Source organism: Peromyscus leucopus, chromosome 9 (genome assembly GCF_004664715.2).
Source record: "Peromyscus leucopus breed LL Stock chromosome 9, UCI_PerLeu_2.1, whole genome shotgun sequence".
Taxonomy (NCBI): Eukaryota; Metazoa; Chordata; class Mammalia; order Rodentia; family Cricetidae; genus Peromyscus; species Peromyscus leucopus.
The window spans coordinates 47236864-47254853 of record NC_051070.1 but is presented as its reverse complement, the minus strand read 5'-3'; positions in this window follow the sequence as shown (position 1 = coordinate 47254853).

Sequence of the window (17990 nt, the reverse complement as noted above, 5' to 3'; positions counted from 1 at the left end):
GCTGTAGGTGGTGAGGGGGATTCTGGGACTCAGCTGCACATTTACTAGTCAAGGGCAATGATGGCTCAACAACGTCTCTCATTTCTCCAAGAAACGTTTGTCAATAAATCCAGATGAAATTGGAGAGTACAATAAATTCAAAAACAATTTTCATCATCAAGTGCTACTGGTTCCGGAGTTTGACATGATTGACAGCCCCGGAGTTTTCTCCACATTGCTGAAGGGTTGAGTTTTCTAAACCATGCGTGGTTTTGTGACATCTCCTGGGTCCAGAATGCTCCGTTTTCAAACCTTATTTTCAAAATGAAGTTCAGAGGTCTGGCATAGAAATCCTTTCCCCCTCAGACCCTGTCAACCCCTCCGTTTGGGATCTCAGTCCGCACAGCACAGTGGCTCACCAAGGCTGCAGCCTTCGCATTTATGATGTTCATTGTTATCCTTTTTTCTTTCTATCCCAGTCACTTTTCCTGTGTAGACTTCCCAGTCAAGGCACCTGGATAACCCGAGAGTCTTTGTGTGTGAACATGTGTGCATGTTCCTGTGTATGTGTGCAGGCACAATATTTGTGTGGCTGTGTGTGCAAATGTGTGTGGAGGCAGTGCAACCTCAGCTTTCATTGCTTAGGAGTCTTAACTCAGGAGTGTGTGTGCATGTGTGTGTGTGTGTGTGTGTGTGTGTGTGTGTGTGTGTGTGTATGTAGCTTGTCACACTGTTGCTTAGTCCCTCCCCTGAAGCCCCGCTGTGGCTGTCCCTTTTCTTTCCTGCTCTGCTGTTCCTTGCTTCTTGCCCTTGTCCCTTTCTGTCTATTGTATTCTTGATTTGTTTTGCCAGATCTCTAAAATGAAAAGATTTTTTTCTTTTAAGCTGTGGTTTCATTGTTAGTCCCTAATGTGTAATTATTGTCAGTGTTCTGTTTAATTTCTGCCTTTATTTTTTATTGGTTTCTTTCTTCTCGGTCCTCCGAGTATGGCCTGTTTGTTTTGTGATTTCCTAAGCTCATTTGTTCTCAGTGCTAGGTTTTAGCCTGTTTGTTTGTTTTCTGATTTTTCTGCTCAGAACACTCTCCCCCAGACAGCTCATGAAGCTCACTCTGTTGCTTCCAAATGTCCTTTAAATGGCTCCTCCTCAGCCCGACTTTCCTGCCTGATCCACCCTGACGTGTCTCCTCTGGAGCATTATTTACTATCATTAAACATAGCATGCATTGGACTTAATGTTTATTGCTTATTTCCCCCATTAAAATGTGAGCTCTTTTAATTTTGGTAAAGGAGAAGAACTGCTCAATTTTGATCATATTTAGAACATTTTTTTCATCTCCCCAAACAACCCCTGTGCTTCTGTACCATTAATTTCTGTTAGACTCCAATCCTATGAAACCTCAAACCTGCTTCTGTCTCTACATGTTTGGAAAATAAGCTGTCTTTCTCCAGGGTTAGGGGTCAAACCCAAGACTTCACAGATGAGAGTGAACATTTTCCCACTGAGCTACAACCTTAGTTCCCAATAGGGATCCCAACTGTTCCATTCACTGTTATGTGCTGAATGTCTAGAAAGCATCTACATACAACATGAGTTCAATGCATTTTTAAATGATCTTACTTTGCTTTTTTGCTTATATGTTGTATCAGTTTCTAGAGATGTCTTTAAAATACCCAAAAATAGGTCTGGGAGTGTCATTCAGTGGTAGTGTGCTTATTTGTTATACATGAAGCCTTGGGTTGAGTTACTGCACACACTACACACACAACACCCCCACACACACCATGCACACACACAACACACACTGTACACAACACACACACACACACACACACACACACACACACACACACACACACACTCCAGAAATGTTTGTTGACTCATCTGTTTCTCTCTATGACTCGGTCCTTTGATACTTCCTATCTGGTCACGTGCCGCACAAGGATTGCCTGTACCACAGCTCCATAAAATTATAATAAAATTGAAACTGGATGTCATGGTATGTCCCTGTAATCCTAGCAGTTAAAAGACAGAGGCAGGACAGGACTCAAAGTCATCCTTGGCTACGTGGTGAGTTCAAGGCCAGCCTGGGCTACATAGGACTCTGTCTCAGAAAATAAATAATAAAAACTGTAACGGACCTGACAAACCTAGTGATATTTTAACTGTCATAATGGAATTAAAGACCAAGTTACAGCCAGTGGTGGTGGCACACACCTTTAATCCCAGCTCTCGGGAGGCAGAGGCAGGAGGATCTCTGTGAGGTCGAGGCCAGCCTGGGCTACAGAGTGAGTTCCAGGAAAGCATCCAAAGCTACACAGAGAAACTCTGTCTTGAAAAACAAAACAAAACAAACAAACAAAAATATCCCCCCAAACAAACAAACAAACAAAAACAAAATGAAAACAAAAAAAAAAAAAGAAAAGAAAAGAAAAGAAAAACCGAACTACACCTTAACTTTCATTGTGCAGCAAAGCATATTATGAATGTGTCTGTGGGAATGCTGGTATGAGCAGTCCATCGGGGTGTAGACAGGGAGGCAGATGCAGGTGCTCACTGTCTATAATCAGAAAGCAGAGAAGGATGGAGACCGGTGCTCAGCTTGCCTCCTCCTTTTCATTCAGGATAGATCACCCTGGGTGTTGCTGGTCACATTCAAGGTACGTCTTCACTCTTAGCTTCAACATTTTTGGAAATTCTTTCCACACAGAGAGATGTGTTCCCATGGTGCTTCTAAATCCAGTTAAGATGTCAATGAAGACTAAGCATCCCACCATGACACTTCTTATTGTTTCAGAGTTCACAATTTTACTTACATATTAAAATGTTTACTGCAAAATAATCCAGCCGGTTACATTCTTATACACCTCAATTTTAGGCAGTCTTAGCATGGAGAGACCACACCGAGTGTCTGAACTCTGCCACGTAGGTTAAGGTGAGTCCACTCCATGAGGCCGCCTTCAAAAGGACCATCCTCCTGTGGAGGCTGGTGCTGTGCACAGAACACTTCTGTCCCTAGACTCATGTGGTGAAGGCACTTGTAGACGTGGTGGTATTAGTAGGATCCTTTGGAGGGGTCATGGAGGATTAGTCCCCTCATGAAAGAGGCAGGGCAAGGCTTGCTTTCTCTTCTCTACAAACCGGGAAGTGTCCTCACTAGGTAGTAATCTGTCAGATCCTTGGTTATGGACTTCCAAGACTCCCAAACGGTGAGAATAGATGTGTCTTATTTAAACCACCCAGACTATAGTAATCTGTTTTTATAGAAACTCAAACTAAGACAGCTGGTTTCAGTTTGCTCTTGTTATTTGCAGACATGAGGTCCTGAAATAATGTGTAAATAACCAGAATCTGAGGGCCACGCTGTGTATTTCAACAGGGTAAGCCATGTTTTTAAGAAAGGAATACAATTATCCAAAGGCATAATATGTGGGAAATGTTAAAGGATAAATAATTCAGTTTTCTAATAAATAAATAGTATTGAGTAATAAAGAGAGTGTTATTTGAGAATCTATCTTTTAAAATACCTTAAAATCTAGACTTTTATGATTCAGATTCTGTTGATAAAATCTGAAGATTGAGTATTTGACAATGTTAAATAATTGTTCATTTTCTGTCCATGATGATGAGAGAGAGGATGAGAGCCAACTATCTACAAATGGTAACACAACAAGTGTTAGTTTGTGTGTGTATGTATTATATGTGTGTATGAGTATGTATGTGTGTGTATTTGTGTGTATGTGTGTGCGTATGTGGTGTGTGTGTGTTTGGGTGGGTATTTATGTATATGGGAGATGGTAAAGCAGATTTACAGAAAAAAGATCATGAATTCCATTTTGGAGCCAGATAAGATGCCTCCCACCTACAATCCTAGCACTTAGGAGGCTGAGCCAGGAGGATTGCCGTGAGTTTGAGGCTACCGTGGGACACAGAGTGAAACCATGTTTCATTAAACAGCAACAGAATTCAGTTTGGGTCTAGAATTTCCAAGTCTGGGAGATTCGGTTCCTAGAAATATATGCACCAAGAATTCAGTTTTGGGCAACTTTAAGACACTCGTAACAAGCTATGTTTTCAGGCAATATCAGCAGGTAATCAAACACACGAGTCTGAGGCTCAGAAACTAGATGTCAAATAGTTAAATTAGAATTTACTCGTGCTTCAATAAAAATTTACTATAATTACAACGACTGAAAAAAATCATTAGTAGGAACTGAAAAATTAATCACTAAATTTCTTGCCTGTTGTAACTGGGGGAAATTTGTGCCTTTAATTGAGACTTATTTTTCTTGTAAAGGCACAAAGCCTGTTCTAATGACAGAAGCTCTTAGAAGCCCCAGGAGTCCCATCTGGAAGCCAGAGTTGCTGGTCCAAATGGAAAAAAATAGAGAAACTGCTTGTCCTGGGTAAAAATGGGGTAATCAGTGATGTGGGAAAACATTTTCCTTTTTTTTTTTTTTGAAACACAATAGATTTTTATGGAGAAAGATGGAGTGTTAGGACTGATTATGGTCATTATGAAAGATAAAGATTTGTAAGTTGACATGTCTGTGGATAATGTTCAGAGGGTTAGCAGACACGCTGCAGACATCAAGATGATGTCTTACAGCTGAGGAGGGGGTGGGAGGTGAGCTGGGGGGAAGTCTTGGGTGGAATGGGAGGAGGGATGGGGGCATCTGTGGTTGGTATGTGGAATGAATAAAAAATTTCTTAAAGAATAAAAGATGATGTCTTAAAGTATTCCAGTGGTTTTTTTTTTAAGCATAAATATTTATTTGTAACAAAGGAGTTTGTGTACAGTGTTGAAAATCTACAACTTCTTGTTAAATTCACATTTTGCACTTCACCTTTTTAAACAAACATTTATAATCATTATTTCATACAGATATAGATATGTAAATACAACATCAAGTTCAGTGATCCAGTGGTTCTTAATATGAAGTGCCAAGAAAAAAACAATGTCCACAAGGATCTTTGAACATCGCAACAATGTTAATGATTGGGAACCTAGGGTTCCTGCAGGATTGGATAGGCAAGTTTTTCAAGTGGTGAAACAACGGTGAGAAAAATTTTGGGAGAAGACGTAGAATTATCAGGGGCTAGAAATATTAGAGATGAGACATGGCTGTTGTTCCTTTTTTTTTATAAGATTAAAAAGAGATTTTTTTTAATTTTATGCGTATGGGTGTTTTGCATGCATGTATAACTGTGCAGCCCCCATGGAGGCCAGAAGAGTGTATCAGATATCCTGGAACTGGACTTACAGATGGTTATGAGGTGCCATTTGGGTGCTGAGAATTGAACCCAGGTCCTCTGAAAGAGCAACAAATGCTCCTAACCACTGAATCATCTCCCCAGCCTCTTCTTCAACATTTTTATGTGAATAGTTCAGTGGCATCCAGTACATTCATATTATTAGTGTGTCTTAGTTAGGGTTACTATTTCAGTGATGAGACACCATGAACAAAAGGCAAGTTGGGGAGGAGAGGGTTTCTTTGGCTTACACTTCCACAGCACTGTTCATCATTGAAGGAAGTCAGAACAGGAACTCAAGCAGGGCAGGAACCTGGAGGCAGGAGCTGATGCAGAGGCCATGGAGGGGTGCTGTTTACAGGCTTGCTTCTCATGGCTTGCTCAGCCTGGTTGTACCCAGGACCATCACTCTAGAGGTGCCCCGTTGAACAATGTTTAGTCCCTCCCCCATCAATCACTAATTAAGAAAATGCCCTACAGACTTGCCTACAGTCCAGTCTGAGGGAGGCATTTCCTCAATTGAGGTTCCCTCCTCTTTGATGACTTTAGCTCACGTCAAGCTGACATAAAACTAGTCATCACATTTTGAAACCACCACCACGGTCTACTTCTCCATCTCCAGACTTTTCTGGTCTACAAAACTGAACATCCATACCCATAATAAAACTCTCCAGTCCTCCCTCCCTACTTACCTCTCGGCAAGTACCATTTTGTTTCCTGTCTCTGAATTCAAGCCCTCTGGGTAACCTATAAATGGAATCTTACAACATTTGCTGTTGTAACCAGCTTATTTCACTTAGCACAGTGTCCTCGGGTTTATCAGCATTATGTACATAAAATGGCAAAGAAAGCAGCTGTTATGTTATGAATAGTTTAGCACAACAAAAATATGTGATTATGGGATGGAGGTATACCTTAATAGAAGAGCATGTGTCCAAGGCCCTGAGTTATATTTCCAGTGCAATAAACAAGTATCAGGCAAACACATGTGTAATTAGCTGTTTAATATTTTCCCCTTCATCCAGAAGGCCAGTTCTGTAAGAGGGACCTTGTAGATCTTATTCACTGTCCTTCTGCTCACCATCCAGTGCAGTACCTACCAATGGCAGTGGCTTTAGAGACATTGTAAAATGAGTGAAGGGTCCACAGCATGGGATTTTGGGACAGACTATGCCCAAGGAACGCAGGATCTCATGTAATGACTTGCCTGGAAAACATTGGCAGAGGGTTATGTAACTTGCTGCTGCTGATATTCAGTTGCTATAGTTCTGGGTTGTTTTTAAACACACATCTTGATTAAAGTCAGAAACTGGAAAAGTCTGTGTCATCTTTTACACCTGCAGGCACAGTCTTTATTTGGTCACTTGCAGAAGGGGCTTCTTCCAGCTGAGCCTTTGAAAACAACGTCGACTTCTTACAATGTTATAATTTATCATGTTTTTACAGATCAACAAAAGCTCATGAAATTTGACCTAAAACATTTTAGCCTTTTAATTACAGGAACTGGAATAGGGAAAAGATGTAGAAGAAAAGAGAGAAAAATGGATGGCCTCAGGGATAATATTTATTAAAATTAAAAATTCATGTGACTTTAGTCCCAGCAAACTCACTCCTGGGAATCTGTCCCTAGGAAATAAAGTCATTAATTCACATAGACACATGTACATAGATGCTTTTAAGGCAGTGTTCACTGTGAAACAAAGCCCCTGGCTGAATACTTCGTGATACATCAACACCACGAATTATTACCCACCCATTAAAAAGAACAGATTAAATGGAAACCAATTGACTTGGAGAGCATTCCATGAAGTATTGTTAAGTGAGGAAGGCAAGGCATGAGAGCATGTATTTAAGAGTGTACGACGTTTCACTTTTGTAAAGGCCAAGAAACCACCAAAGCCAAAACCGCTAAATGACCTTTCAAACCCATAGACATAGTTTTGTGAGTATGGAGGAAAACTTGAAAGAACCTTTGGCTGGTGCCATTCATTGGGTGTTAGTGGGGAGATGGCTGCTCCTGGCAGGAGGAAGATGAAGGAAAAGGGGGAACAGGAAGCGTTGCACCCCAACAGCAAGCGCAGACGGCATGCATCCATGTAAAATAACACGATCTCAGCTAACAGAGCGCTTGCCTCGCACGCCTGAAGTCCTGAGTTCCATCCGCGCCATCGCATAAAGACGCGAGTCTGCTACTGGATTATAACACAGCCGCCAAAACCATGTTAAAACATTACATTAGAAACAAAAACAAGGGCTGGAGAGATGGCTCCACAGTTAAGAGTGCATATCACACTCGCAGAGGACCGGAATTTGGTTCTTTATACCCACATCAGGTAGCATTAGCTCCAGAGCATCCAATGCCCTCTTCTGGCCTCCAATGGCACAGACATTCCACATGTGCCCACGCACGTGTGCACCCCCCCACACACACACTATTTTAAATAAAAATAATTAATTTTACAGTGAAAAAAAAAAAGATCCCCCAAAACAAAAACAAAACCCAGCTCGCTTCTTCAGATCAAGGCTCTGTTGTTTGCACTGTCTTGGACACATATTCCTGGCAGTATTGATCTCCAGGAAGGATGGAGCCTCTTGGTTATGGTCTATCAACGTCTACCTGTCTTTCTTTTCTAACAGCACAGTTTCAAGCTGGGTGCAGAACAATCAGAGACCATATTTCCTAGCCTCCCTTGCAGCTAAATGGTGTCATATGAGTGGAATCTGGACAATGGAATACGCTTAACCCTTGAGAGTAGTCCTTAGACCAAAAGGAACCTGGCGATGATAGCCCACACCTTTAATTCTAGCACTCAGGAGGTAGAGGCAGGCAGATCTTTGCGAGTTGGAGGCCAGCCTGAACTATACAGAGAATCTCTCTCTCTCTCTCTCTCTCTCTCTCTCTCTCTCTCTCTCTCTCTCTCTCTCTCTCTCTCTCTCACACACACACACACACACACACACACACACACACACATACACACACAAAAGAAAATATCTTCTCATTTTTCTATTCCTCTCACTCCCAGCCTCCTGGAAAGTAAATGGAGAAACTCCTGAAGGGATGGCAGTGCAGAGGGGAAAAAGGGAGCTTGGGTATCCAACATCATCCCGCCACCAAACTGTCCCTTATTCATTATCCAGATTGTGGATTTCAAAAGGAATTATACTACTTTTGTTTAAGTCATTGTACTGAGTTTGTGCTGAGCAAAGAAGTCAGTATTAAAGGAATGCAGATTGGAACCCAGGCTCTCCTCATCACCCAGCTCTGAACCACCAAAACCATGGCTTCTCAACACCGTGAGCCTCTTGTCTATTATCTCAGGTTCAGGCTAATGTCATAGAACATAAGAGATCTCTTCTGGCTAGGGATGGGGCCTCATCTGGATCGTTTAGCTGCAAGGAAAGCTGGGAAATGTGATCTCTGATTCGTCATGTACCCAGATCAAACTTCCATTGTTAGGGAAGAGGAAAGATAGATGGCATCAGTCACCCAACCCCACAATCACATCCCCATAAATCTAAGAATGATGGAATGCACCCTCAGAGCAGGAAGGAAGGACCTATAATCTGGTTATGGAGGGTGGGTAGTCAAAGTTCACAGAATTAACGTTTTCTTGAGGGCACAGTTTTGAGCCGAGGGAACTGACAAGATGAAGCAAAGGCAAAGGTTTTGGAAGGAAGAAGTACCCAAGAGGGGAGGGACAGGGCCGTGCCTGAGGAATCTCCTCAGAAGTTAGAAACGTAAATCAATAATCCTTCCAAAGACTTGGGGCTGACTAATGAAATCCATTCTACCGTGTGCACCAACTCTGAAAGACACCAATTATTTTTTATGGCTTAGAAATATCCTACTGCGGTTTCTCTGGCAGGCCAGAGAAAGCCGAAGCTGGTTTGGGAAGGCCTAATTATTCCTCACATAAGGCTTGGGTGAATAAGTCTTTGTGTGTGTCACGTAATGAGGACTTGGCATAACTGTGTGTCTCCTTTGTGTCGTTTACGATCGTAAGAAAACCCGAGGAAACAGCCCTGTCGCTTTTTGCCTGTAAAATATCGAGATGGGCGCTTTGTAAATTGTTTGCTGTTTTGCACTCAAAGAAAAGACCAGCAATCAATCAGGTAACGGAGCTGACCTGGGACGTGGGAGCTGAGAGCAGCAGAAACTGTTGAGTCACGGAGCCTCGTTTCCATATAACACACATGAAAATCAGTCTCATTACTTTGTCGTTTCATCTCCTGTGCGAGCCCTGGGAAGTGTGAGTCATAGCAAACTGGAGAATTTGGAGAGCCCTGTATATATATAAAAAAAATTCATCAAATCTTTTTGCGCTGCTTACTCTCCCTTTTCCTATCACATCTGGATAATCGGTTTTTAAATTTTAATGTGCTGCTTTCCTTGGCTTTTTCAAGGACACAGCCTTTACCTTGGATGGCTTTAGCCATGCTCCTGACTGGTGGAGGGGGAAATGTGGTGTGGGAGAAAACAGAATGGCTGGATAAGCTTGAGGTCAGGGCATCAAACCCAGGACCAGGGAGCCTGGCTGCTAGCAGGAATCCAGATCTTGCATGTAAACATCTCTAACACGCGCAGGAAACAGGACCTGGGACAATGTATACTAGGGAAGTATAGAATAGAGAAATGCCCTAACGGACCTGGGATGTAGCTTAGTTGGTAGAATGCTTGCTTAACGTGTGTCAAGCTCTAGGTTTGATCTCCGGCAACACGGAAGCTGGGTATGGTTCTGCTCCCCTGCAGCTCCAGAACTCCTGTTACCGAGTGGAGGCAGAAAGATGAGTTCAAGGTCATCCTCTGCTACATAGTGAGTTCCAGGCCAGCCTGAGCTACATGAGACAAAACAAATAAAAATAATAAACACACATCACACACACACAAAGAAACCTTAGAAAAATACCCTTATGGAGGATTTTTCAGACAAGATACAGGGTAATGAATCACATTTGAATTTTAGATAATAAACAATACATAGCTTTTTGTGTATGCTGCAATAGTACACTGATATATTTATATTTTGAAAAAAATCATTGTTTATCTGAAATTCAACTGTAACTTGGTGTTTTGCACTTTTCTTTTTTCTGGTAATCTAACCACTAAGTTAGGATGATGATGTCAATGTCACTATACACAGTTGGCCCTTTATACACAGTGGATGAAGATGAGGACGTGACGGATCCTAGGTGTGGCTGAGGAGAAGGTTTATTGTAGATATGATGGAGAGAACAGCCAGAGGCATCTAGAAGAGTCCAGACGGAACCCGGCCAGCAGAGGAGTTTGGGGGGGGGGGGCGAGAAAGAGAAGAGAGATTAGAAAAAGGACCAAGAGAAAGCCGAGAACCAAGAATCAAGAGAGGACCAAGAAAGCATGTTGCCAAAATGGCTGAGTTATACAGGGAAAAGAGAAGCTGAGGGCATGGAGAGGGTTAGGGTAGGGGGTTGGGGTGAGAAGTGCTGAGAGGAGCCAGGACTCTGTAACAGGTACTAGTCTCGCAGTGAGAAGTGGAGGCCTGCTTCCGCTTGATGTGTTAATAGGCACCTCAACTGTTTGTCCTGGGTTTCTTTGAGACCTAACACAAGTAGGAGTCTCTCTCTCTCTCTCTCTCTCTCTCTCTCTCTCTCTTGCTTTTTTTGAGACAGTGTTTCCCTGTGTAGCCCTGGCTGTCCTGGAACTCATTCTGTAGATCAGGTTGGCCCCGAACTCATGGATCCCACTAGCCTCTGCCTCCTGGGTGCCGGGATTAAAGGCGTGCACCACCCCTGCCTGACTATACACAGGAATTTCATATCCACAGATGCATTGTACCTCAGGCAGAAATAGCTCGGGAAAAAAAAAATCACATCTGTACCAAACACGTTAATTATGGTGTCAATATTCTCTGAACAGTATAGTATGACATGTATTTATTTACCTAGCATTCTTCTGGTACTAGGTATTATAACTAAAACAGAGATGGTTTAATGTATAAGGGAGGCTGTATGTAGATTATATGTAAATAACACGCCATTTTATATGTGACATGGACACTGGCTCTGGGAAACTCCAGGGGGATCCTGGAACCCATGTCTCATGACACAGAGGGACAACTTGGGTAAGACAACAATCTGGGCACCGGCAGAGGAGAGCATGCTCCTCACCCTAACCATGCGACCTTGGAACCTTCTCTATCTGAACACTGTCTGCGGCCATCCTAGAGACAGAAAGTCCACGATCCTTGCTGTCGCGGCCACCTTTGAACAGAAGCAAGGGCATACAATACACACACACACACACACACACACACACACACACACACACATACACACACACACACACACACACACACACACACACACACACACACGAATCATGAATGTGAGCAGCAAGCAGGTGTTTGGAAGAATCAAGCGCTGTGCCGAGCCCATGTGGGATGTTATTTGGGTGTTTGGGAAGGCTTTGACTATGGCCACCTTCAGAGTCTAGTTGATAGAACCTGGGTCCAGTGCCCATGGCAACAGTAGAGCTCCTTCCTAAGAGCTTGTCATGGGCTACTCCCGGCAGCGGAGCACAGGGCCTGGGGGGTGGGTGTCCCTGATTCCACTCTGCCCCCCACCCTGTCATCACTTCTGATGATTTCCTTTATTCTTTAATTCCGACAGAGCCGCTTCTGTGTGTTTGGAACCCATGAGTGTGAAACGGAGATGCTCTCAAACGTGGAATTGTGGAGAGAAGAATGAAGCGGCTGCGAGCTGTGTCTGGCAAGCTATAAATATGTGAGGGAAACTAGATCAGGCTGCGCTCAGCGCCACCCAGGGCCATCACAGTCACACTTGGCTGCCCGGCATGCTTCACAGGACCGGTTTCTCTCTGTGCTAATTGGTGGCCCGTGGCCTCCTAGCCTTTCAGTCACTCCGATTTATATCATTTCATCTTGATTGGGCAGAGGGAGTCTCTGAGGTTTAGCGGTTCAAAGCCTTCCCAGGTACTAGTGAGGTACAATGAAAAAACGAGCACTTAGATGAAGAGCTGGCCGTAGTGATGGAGAATCTCCACTGGGAAGAGCCCTCAGGTCCGCTCATCCAGAGTCACAGACCTCCCAGAGAGTGACACTGGGTGGGGCCAGCTGGTTAAAGCTGATGTCAGGGAGTGGGTAGGGGGCGAGGGGAAAGGACTAACCAGGTTCACAAGGACCCCAATTCTTCATGGTCTCTGTGGAAGTTATAAAAAGCCACAGTATTCACTTGGATGTAGTTCAGCAGTAGACCACTTCCTAACATGGGTGAGGCCTTGGATTCGAACTCCTGCACTGAAGGGGGAAAAGTGCTGAAAATTGTAATCCTCACTAGCCTAGGAAGAGAAGCCAAGCGCAAGGTGGGCTGCCTGAGCAAGGCGTGTGAGTGTCCATCACCTTCACGGACAGTTGTAAGTGATTGTAGCAGCTGGCAGCTACTTCTGCCATTGTGTGGGCAGGGCAGAGAGGGCCAGCTGTGACAGACTAAGTTAAATCTGCTTTCTCCTCCTCTCATTTGAGTAGTGACATTAGTTGACGTTCCTCACCGGCCTCCTTCACTTCTCAACCCTCCTCCCAGGCTCCAGCCATTCAGGGCCACTCATCACTAGCCAGAAGCAGGATTTCCTTAGTCACAGGTGGAGGGCTGAGCTGTGGCTCAGCTGTTGATATCTGTGACCCGGGGGGAAAAATAAAAATCAATGGTTTCCTAGGTACCTCCGCTTCAGGCCCTGCGTACTTCTGTTTATACGGTTGCCTCGCTGTGGAACTCTCTCTTCTGCTCTTGAATAGACCATTAGTCCTCTCAAAAGCCAGGCCAAACATTGCCACTGGGAAATTGACTGAGGAACTCACTCCCTTCTGTTCACCCTCTCTAAGAGACACCCACACTCTTCCCTTGGCCTTTTGAAACGTCCTTCTGTGCATGTGCATGGAGGACAGAGCACAGACCTGGGTGTTCTTCCTCAGGAATGTCATCCACTTAACTTTTCAGACAAGGTCTTTCATTGGCCTGGCATTTGCCAAGTAGGTTAGGCTGGCTGATTGGAGAGCCCTAGGGATCTTCCTATCTCCACACTGGGACTACATACCAGAGCCAGAGGCTCTAGGCTCGGCTTTTTACATGGGTTCTGAGGATTGAACTCAAGTCTTTGTGGTCCTTTCCCTCGCCCTTATGTATTGGTGTTGGACCTCTCTGCCTCTCTGTGCAGAGACTGCTCTAGTTTCATTTAGTAAAACACTCTCACCAAGGTCAACTTAGAATATGGAAGAGTGTATTGGCTTATACTTCCAGGTCATAGTACAACATTGAGGGAAGTTGGGGCAGGAACTCCAGCAGCAACTAGAAGCAGAAATCGTGGGGGAAATGCTGCTTCCTGGTTCACACACTCCAGCTCATGCTTATCTAATGCAGCTCAGGACCAACTGCCTAGGGAATGATGCTGCCCACAGTGGGCTGGTCCCTCCTGCATCAATTAGCAATCAAGACTATCTTTCACAGTCGTTACACAAGCCAATCTCGTCTGTACAAGTGCTCGATTGAAACTCTCTTCTAAGGCAACCTCAGGCTGTGTTATGTGGATGTAGGAGTTGAACAGGAGACACTGGAATAGTTCATGTCATTGGGTGGTATTTGTCGTGAACTAAGAACATTGTTGCTTGGAAGAAGGTGACGAGTGCACAGTGGTAGATAGTAGACTTGGAACACAGGGCTGGGGCTCAATGTCTCTTTCTTCCATTCTGTAGTTTATGGCCATGGTTTACCCGAAGGTGATGAACTTTCATTTCCTCATTGATATAGTGGAGATAATAAGGACCTTCACTGAGTTGTGAGAATCCTGTGAGATGGTTAGGGCACAGCCGGGTGTAGAACAAGCCCTACACAACAAGCATGGTTGGCCACCCTCCCCATCACCATCCAGTTCGTTACTTCCCTCATTGCTGAGACAAATGCCTGATGAAAGCAGCTTAAAGAAGGAATGTTTTAGTTTGGTCCAAAGTTTGAAGGCACAGTCCATGGCAGAAGGAGCACTAGGCAGCTGGTCACATTGCATCCAGTCAGGAAGCAGAGACACCCAGTCAGGTAGCAGAGATATCCGGTCAGGTAGCAGAGACACCCAGTCAGGTAGCAGAGATATCTAGTCAGGAAGCAGACACCCAGTCAGGTAACAGAGACAAACAATCAGGAAGCAGAGACACCCAGTCAGGAAGCAGAGATACCCAGTCAGGTAGCAGAGACATCCAGTCAGGAAGCAGAGACAGTCAGGAAGCAGAGACACCCAGTCAGGAAGCAGAGATATCCGGTCAGGTAGCAGAGACACCCAGTCAGGCAGCAGAGACACCCAGTCAGGTAGCAGAGATATCCAGTCAGGAAGCAGAGACAGTCAGGAAGCAGAGACACCCAGTCAGGAAGCAGAGACACCCAGTCAGGAAGCAGAGACATCCGGTCAGGTAGCAGAGATGTCCAGTCAGGAAGCAGAGATATCTGGTCAAGGAGCAGAGACAGATGTATGCTGGTGCTTGGCTTGCTTTTTCCTCTCTGTTCAGTCTGGACTCCTTCCTGATAGGATGATAGCATTCATTGGGCGGGTCTTCTCACCTCAATTAACCTAATCTGGATACTCCCTCACAGATAAACCCTGAGGTTTGTTTCCATGGTGATTCCAATCCTATCAGTTTGGGCCAAGATTAACCATCTCAGTCATTATCTGTGGATCTACAGGGTTCTAGCAGCATGGCTGAAGCTTTGACTGGGGGTCAAATGAAAGAAGAGAGAGGGCTGAGGACATGGAAGGGGGTGGCTAAGGTACAGATAAGGGTGGAGATAAACTGTGGCAGTCTAAATCTGCACACTGTGTGGAGTTAGCACTGAATAATCCCAAGAGATGGGTTTTGTGTTCCCCTTGTGTGTGTGGGTGGGGGGGTGGCGTGGGGAATGTGCAGTTTAGAGAGGGCCAGTAGCCTGCCTTCAGTGGCACACTGAGAAGCGGCAGTCAGGAGCGTTTTGACTCTGTACTCTGCCTTTTAACTCCACTGAGGCACAAAACTCATCCCACAGCAGCTCTCAAGCCAACCCGTCCGCCAGGCCTTTGAAGCTGCCGCAGGGATAAAGGTATTGAATGCACCAAGAAAAGGAAAGAGAGGGATGTACAGAAGGATCCAACTTTGCAAAATGTAGCTGTGACATGGGAAGAGGGAAGCTTCCTTCACACAATGGGAGCCGGGGAAGCAGCTGACAGTGTGGCTCCATGGTTAACGTGTGTCTACCATGTGCAAAGACCCGAGTTCAACATGTCCACACACACTGCAAAACATCATCAAAAATAGATCAACAAAACCCCGGGAGAGCCTTGCTCAAAGCGTATGTCAGTTACTGGAAGAACAAACCCAAATTCGGTCATCCTGGTGACAAACCCTTTCGCTAAATGAATCCTTTCTTGAAAGACCTCCCTCCTCGGCAATGAACCTGGTGAGACAGAATCTTTATTACCTGTGACCCGAATATGGAGTGATTGGCCTGTGTCCACTGAATGAATGAAGGATGACAAAGTGATGGCCAGAAGGCAGGGGAGGAGGACTGGAGAATCTTAGAGAACTTGGTGCACAGGGCTCAAGATGGTGCTCAGCTGGAAAAGTGCTTGCCTAGCATGTACAAAGCCCCGAGTTCGATCCCGAGCACTCCATAAACTGGTGTGGCTGCCCATGACTGTAATCCCAGCATTTGGGAGCTAAAAGCAGAAGAACCAGAAATTAAATGTCTTCCTGAGCTACATAGTGAGACAGTGAGTTGCAGATCAGTCTGGGATACAGGAGACCCTGTCTAAAACAAAACAAAAAAACCAGCCAGGTGTGATGGTGCACACATATAATCCTAGTATTTGGTAGGCAAAGGCAGGGAGATCTCTGTGAGTTCCAGGCCAGCCTGGTCTATACAGTGAGTTCCAGGCCAGTCAGAGATACGTAGTGAGACTCTTGTCTCAATAAAATAAAATAAACAAACTGGGTGTGGTGTGGTGGCACACATCTGCAATTTCAGCCTCAGGAGGCATCGGCAGTAGGATTGAGAGCTCAAGGAGATCCTTGGCTACACAGCAAGTTCAAAGCCAGGCTGGGCTATGTGGGACCCTCAACACACACACACACACACACACACACACACACACACACACACACACGTGCGCGCACGCACGAGAGAGAGAGAGAGAGAGAGAGAGAGAGAGAGAGAGAGAGAGAGAGAGAGAGGAGAGAGAGAGAGAGAGAGAGGAGGGAGGGAGGGAGAGGAGAGAGAGGAAGGAAGGAAGGAAGGAAGGAAGAAATTGAAACAGCAGAGGAAGTTCTATGAAGGTTTTCTTCCTAACATTTAAAAATACTGGCAGCATCCAGACAGTACTTATAATATGTGTCCACAAAGCACTGACATGAACAATTGATATCACTTGACCATCTTAACCACGGCTAGTTGTCCTTAGAGCATCCAGAGCCCACCAGATTCCAGACGGCAATGGCCCAGCTGGTTTAAATGGGTTTCCATGGTTACCCTCATGCTCCTGTTTCCATGGTTACGTTTCCTGGTCCCTCACAGGAGTTAGACACGTATTTGAAATTTAAAAGGATTTTTTTTTTCTTCTTTGCCTGCCTACACAGATATCTAGGGTCCAAAGGTCTGGGATGAAAGTTCTAGCGACCTCTTGGCGGGAGCGGGGGAGATGGTAATAATATTTATGACGGCTGAGTCTACCTAGAAAGAGCAGCAGACTCAGAGAGGAGCAATACTGCAGGTGGACTGATAACCCGGTGTTATGAGCCTGGGTATTTTGCTGAACTAGAGGAGAAGGCTGTCTGCAGTGAGGGACCAATGCATGGTTGTTTGGATGTGTGGCTCTGGGGCAGGGCTGGGAGGCTGCTGTCCGGAGCTGGACTCTGATCAGATTTCCTTCAAAGCCACCATCCATCTGTGTGTCACACCATCCAGTGTGGCTGCCTGCTTGCACTCATCTCTCCCACCATCTCCATTTCAAATCAGTTCCCTTGGCTCACTCAAGCAAGCATCTGTTTGGAGGTAGCAGCCCAGGTAAAGATTCAGAGTTGGATTTGGCTCCTCTTGGTACAGATCGCCTACGTGGAATCCAAGAGCCCCCTTGTGGTAACTCTAACACTTCCAGCTTTTCCCTCAGCTAGAAAAGGACTCCTGAAAATGGACAGGACTCAGCAGGGAAAATGGTCTTCCTCCATCGTCCATCCCTGCCTTCTTCCTTGCTCTAACTTTACTGAGCATCTGGCATCCATCACCCAGTCCCTGGTAAGAGTGGCAGCCTCCATCAGACCAGCCTGCTGGGACCCAGACACCAACAAGAACTAAAATGCCTCCTCTACTCCCTCCGTTGGATTGTCTAGGGATGTGTGGGCGGCTGACCCCAGCAGAGCCCGAGTCTTCCTGGGGAGTTAGTATTAACATTATGAGACGATTAGACTTCTTCACTGTAGTCCATAGCTACCACATTCATTCTGGCCTGGGGTCGGGGAGGGGAATGTTTTGTTTGCTCGGTCTTCAAGAAAGGAGTATCCCATAGACCCTCTGAAGGGATACAGCTAGTGCCCAACATCTCAGGATCCAGTCACCTGTGGAGTCCTGCCTCTAGAATCTCACACCACTTGCTCCCAGAAAGGCACACCTTTGTTCTTGCTGTCTGTTCACCCACAAAACACGCAGTCCTTCTTGGCCTGTCAGGTGGCTGTGTAGTGAGCCCCGGGAGATGTATT